This window comes from Medicago sativa, chromosome 8, assembly GCF_051527215.1.
Source record: "Medicago sativa cultivar Bolivia chromosome 8, Bolivia_mono, whole genome shotgun sequence".
Taxonomy (NCBI): Eukaryota; Viridiplantae; Streptophyta; class Magnoliopsida; order Fabales; family Fabaceae; genus Medicago; species Medicago sativa.
In genome coordinates, this window is record NC_140756.1 from 53,761,299 (window position 1) to 53,767,372 (window position 6,074).

The 6,074-nt window shown below is 34.6% G+C and overlaps 1 pseudogene; it reads left to right on the forward strand.

The window, feature by feature from the left end:
* The first annotated feature begins 343 nt into the window (after nt 1-343).
* LOC146899537 (F-box/FBD/LRR-repeat protein At4g26340-like) lies at nt 344-3,120 on the forward strand (annotated as a pseudogene).
* The last annotated feature ends 2,954 nt before the right edge of the window (nt 3,121-6,074 follow it).

Genomic DNA, 6,074 nt, shown 5'->3' on the forward strand with positions numbered 1-6,074 from the left:
ATCAAACAATTGAGTTCAAATGGTTAATAAGTTCCATAAATAATGAATTGTTCGATTCTAGGAGGACAATTCTTAATTAAACTTTACTTACTTTCCGATCGAACTACAAATTACCAGATTCCACTTTCTCTCTAAACCAGAGGGTTATTACAAAAAAAAATGATATAGTTTCATCATTTAAAAAAAATCTATTCTCCTTAAAAAAACTAAATATCAATTGTTCAAAATATACTACAGTTTTAAATTCTAAAAGACATATGCAACGCACGGGTCGGCGTTCTAGTTTATTATTAAATATATCTTTTAGTTTGAGAAACCCTAAACCACTCCATCAAATGTCAATCACAGTCCTCGTTAATTTGAGAAACTATTGCTGAATTGACGGACGATGGCGGAGATGAAACCAGCTAAAGCAGAAGAAGAAGAATTCGACGACGGAGGAGTCACTAACTTCGCCGTCGACAGGTTAAGTAGTTTACCGGACTCGCTAATATGTCATATAATGTCATTCCTCCCAACTAAAACTTCCGTCGCAACAATGAGCCTTGTCTCTCCTAGGTATCTTAATCTCTGGAAGGATCTTCAGGTCTTCTATTTCAACTTTCACCGATCAATTCCGTTCAGAAATGTTGCATCATTCGTAAACTCTGTTCTCATCCTCCGCAAATCCCGCGACATTCAAAATTTTCATCTCACTTTCAATTGTGATCGATTCAAGCAATTGAATTTTGAAGCCTTTCTATCTCAAGTCAATTCTGTTGAAACGTGGATCCTTGCTTCCATTGGAACTCAACTTCAACAACTCTTTCTCGATGTTCCTTTTCGAATTAACCTCCCGGCTTCCTTCTTTCTCAATGCTACTAATATCGTTTGCCTCAGGTACGTTAACCTATTTTAATGCTATCATCACACACACAGACATACAAGTTATTAGCACTAACGTTAACAAGTTAGTGTTTAAGTTTCTTTTTTTCGTTACAAATTCGAAAGCGTTTATATTAGCTGTTGTATTGGGTTTGATTTGAAACAAAATTGTTCCATTACTTATAATATTGTTGATGGAATATTTATTGTAAAATTAGGTTTGAATTCAAAAACAAGATACTGTGCGTAAATAACCATGTTTGATGTCATTCATAAGCACATTTTAACAAAGTTGGCCGAAAAAAATGAGTAATGGTATAAATATTCTATGATTTAAAAGACCAAATTGTAACCAAAAAAAAAAAGACTGCAGGAGACATTTGACCTATAATTTATTTTCTATCCACTTACTTTTTAACTTATCTGACTTTTGAAAACACTGCAGTCTTTACGGTGCCATAGTTATCGAGGTGAAACCTTCTTCTGTTCATTTTCCATCACTGAAGAAGCTGGAAATTGGCGCAGATATTGTGGATGTAAATGAAATAGTTTACTTTCTCTCTGGCTCCCCAAACCTGGAAACTTTGCAGGTTTACTTTTACTTTGTCCCTAAAGACTTTGTGACCAAAGTTTTCGTTCCAACTTTGTCCAGCTCCGAAACAGCCAATGACAATTTCACTTGGTCCTACTTTAATATAAACGAAGGATCTATCAATTTGGGTATTGTTGGCAACTTTCACAGTATGGCGGAAGCGTTTCTTGATGTATTTTACCCAAGGTTATCAAAATCGGGACTTTACTTCAAGTCGAAAGGGAGTAGCAAAATCGGGACTCGTAAAATCGCAATCAAAATCGAAGGATTTTACTCAAGGACTTTTGTAGAATCGATATAGGATAGCAAAGTCGAGACTCGTAAAATCGCAATCAAAATCGAGGATTCTACCAAAACAAAAATAATGTTAAATATATGTTATATATTGCATATAGTCATAAATGACTAAAGTTCAAAATCCACAAAATACATATACATAAATGTGGGGGGAAGTGAAAGAATGAAATTTTTTTGCCTTTTGGGTATTTATAGAACGGGTCATGGATTCAAATCGGGTCAATTTACGAACCGGGTCAAAAATTGACTCTTATAAAAAAAAATGAACAAAATCCTTCAAAATCCATCAAAATCCTGCGATTTTGAATGGATTTCACGATTTTGTGCGATTTTGTGCGACTTTGATAGGATTTTGCCTGTTTTTGGGACTTTGCTATGGATTTGAGTCGTTGAAGCTACACAAAGTCGCAAAAACCAGGATTTTGGGACTTAAGTCGCGTTTTTGATAACAATGATTTTACCCAGTTGAAAGTAAATTTGTCGACCCTATTCTCAACCTCATCCGAAATGACAATAGTGAGTTACATCTCAAAGGCCTCAAATATGAAGAAGGTGATATATATCTACTTTCACATCATTCGACATCAAAGGTGAGTTTTATTTTTATAGTTATATGTTTTGTATGTTTAGTTTGGTACTAATATTGCATCATCACTTGTTATCGTGTACGTGCAGTGGCCACCTCATGCCCCTGTTCTAAATTATCCTGAATTTCGTGATTTACATCATCTAAAGTTCGTTCTTCCATGTTTCAACTCAAATCTTCTGGTCCATGTGCTTGAGAAATGCCACATGCTTCAAGTTCTCATAATTAAGAGCAACAAGGTTTGTTGACCGTTTTCAAGTTTAATTCAAACAATCTTTGGTCTATTTATATATACATGCATGCATGTCTCTCTATATCTGTACACACAAATATGTTTTTGAGTCATGACATGATGTCCCTTTTTGCTGGTAGGAGGAACAACCACCATTGAGAACATGGCAGCCGGAGTCAACAACAGTTTCTGAATGTCTCAAATCCCACCTGACCTATATTCACATAGAAGGATTTCAAGGACATGAAGATGAGCTGACATTTGCTGAATATATTAGACGGAACGGACTTGTTTTGAAGACAATGCGTGTTTTTTTTTTATATTTCAATGGATAAAACGAACAAGTACCGTTCTATTGAAAGATTAGCAAATATATGGTCGGGCTCTGGGGAATGCCAAATGTCTTTTCATGATCAGTCTTACTGAATCAAAGTAGATTAAGGGTATGTGCCTTGTATTTTTACATGCATGTCAATGTCACCACATTTTCAACTATATCGTGGTGGAAATATGTAATTCCAAAACTACAGTGCATCCAGAGTTTTTTTATCCAGTTATTTTCTCATAATAATGCCTATTTGGGAGTGGCCCTCCATACTAAAAAAAAAAAAATTCTAGTCTTTCCCCTAAAACAATGGTTGTTATAGGATTTCAAGCTTTGCAATAGTTGAAATTTGCAAAGATTTAGAAGGTTGAAGAAGAGAGTGATGACTGAGATTGATAGAGAAGCTTCTAGATTTCATGCCACTTATTGTAACTTAGTGATTTTCTCTCTATGTGCACTTTTGTGGTCATTATTGCTGACATATATTTTGTTTATTTGGGGCATTGGTGCTCGCTTTGATGCATCCACAGTACCATTGTCAATAAATCTCTCTCTCTCTCTCTCTCTCTCTCTCTCTCTCTCTCTCTCTCAAAGTTGTGGATGCTATTAAGCTATTGTCCTTAGAATAATAGTAGCATTATATTGTTAATTTTTTATTTTTTTTATTTTCAATGTTCTTAGAAGAAATATAAGTAAATCAGTCTAAGGCTCCCTGAAGGAGGGCATATTTATGCATAGACATAGATATGAACAAGAGTGATCTTAATAATCTGATCAGCAGTTCAGTACTCAATGTTATCTACTCATAAGTATTAAGTAGCTTTACTTAACCCTTTGATTCATAGGCTGACACCACTTATCACTGGAATTGGATTCGGAAGGCTAAAATTCTAGAAAAGTGTTAGCAATAGGACACCTAACGGCAGAAGTTACAGAATATTAGTAGATTGTTTATTTAAAATTAGTTAGTAACTGTTACTTATGTGCAGTAATTGCTGTCTACTAAACTTCTATGTAACTGTTATAGGAGAGAGTTAGTATTATAAATAAGATGCAGAGGAAAAGAAAGGCATTCAGGGATTGGGATAAAGGATAGGTAGGGAGAGACCAAGCTCTCGAATTCTTGGAGGGGAGAGAACCAAGACTCTCGAATTTCTTGGGATTATATTGTACAATTACTACTAGTTTATATTTTGATATCAGCTCCTATCAACTGGTATCAGAGCAATTCTGATCCGGAGCAAGAAATTCTCAATAGAGGGATAATGGGCATGCCAACATTTGACGGCAGCAGTATTGGTGGTTGATTTGTATTGAGAAACATTTTGATGTTGTGGGAACACCGGAGGGTGAGAAATTGCTGGAGGCGGTGAAAGTATTGCGAAACCGTGCTCTCATATGGTGGAAGTGGTGGAGTCGATGCCATCTACATGCGAGTTGGCGAACGTTTCATGTTGCACTACTTCGGCATTTTAAGCCAGTGTATAGAGACATTCTACCTATATCTGATGAAGATGAGGAATCTGCATTGGAATGGGAGTCATTGACGTCTCACACATTCAGCCTTCATCCAGAAGAATCTGACCAAGGAAATTCTGCTCTCATTCAGACAACAGAAGAGGAAATCGAGGAAAAGGTAGAGAACTTAGAAGAAAGGGATGCAGAAAATTCCTCCGTGAATGTCATCAATGTGGAAAAGCAACAAGAGACCAAAGTAGAACTTCTGCCCTTAGGTGTCCTATTGCTAACAATACTCCCTAAGGGCAGAAGTTACAGAATATTAGTAGATTGTTTATTTAAAATTAGTTAGTAATTGTTACTTATGTGCAGTAATTGCTGTCTACTAAACTTCTATGTAACTGCTATAGGAGAGAGTTAGTATTATAAATAAGATGCAGAGGAAAAGAAAGGCATTCAGGGATTGGGATAAAGGATAGGTAGGGAAAGACGAAGCTCTCGAATTCTTGGAGGGGAGAGAACCAAGACTCTCGAATTTCTTGGGATTATATTGTACAATTACTATTAGTTTATATTTTGATATCAGTTCCTATCAAAAAGATACAGGCATTTTTGTTGGTTGATCTTGCTAAAGTTGTGATGCTATGCAAGAACCTTGTCTAACTCTATTTGTGAATCTTTACTTTTTCCCTTATAATTACCTTTTTAGTATAATCATTTGCAACCATCAAGACTATTTCACTTAGAAAAACTGAGAAAAATCTTAGATGTTGTCAAGGATTGAAATTAATGAAATGTGAATACACATTCATATACTATCAATTGGTGCTTTAGGAAATTTCTCTTGCAGGCTTAAGGTCAATATTCTGGAATTACGATCTTCCACCAAATTTTCAAGAATAAAGTGGCCAAGTTTTAATACATTGTAATTTGTACACTCCATTCATAATTCCCATCTTGACAAGTATATGGGCTTCTCAATGGTCGTTGGAAGTATTAAGTATCAGATTTTTCTTATTGCAACTCAGTGATATTGTGCTGTGTAATCTTGTTATCATTGCTACCAATTATCAAATCTTTGTTCATTCAGGGAATTTTTGGTCACTTTGATGTGTACCTACATTGCCTTTGTAAATGGAAAACTGTGTTATAATTTGGTTTTGATCAATGTATTCATGAAATCGACTGATCTTCTAGAAAGCCTTAAATAAAAGACAACATTATAAGGTTTTACAATTGTTGAAGAAACAAGCCAGCCTATCCTCCAAATAACTGAACTTTTTATGTTGATGAATCAATTAAAAATTTCCTTCTCCCTTAATTATTATTTTTCTTACATTTTTATGTACTTTTTTTTGACAGAACATTTTTATGTACTAATTATAATTATTATGTGATTTTAGTAGGTTCAACAATATTCTATTCTACATATTCTGATATTTTATTTTTACTTAAAAAGAGAAGTATTAATAAATGTAATTTGCATTTGTTAGAATTTTCAGAGAATATTTTCCCTCTTGAAATCTTGTTGAAATTTCTTGGTTTAGCAGGTTGATACAAGCAGGACAATTGATTTTTTCCCCTCCCTTCCCCCTCTCTCTTTTGTTCAATGTTTAGCATGATTCGAAGGTAGCCATGAACTGTTGTTTAGCTTTGATTTGGGTACTTAAAATATAATTGATATGTTTCAACTTTGAAAGTTTATGGAACAAGAAAACTT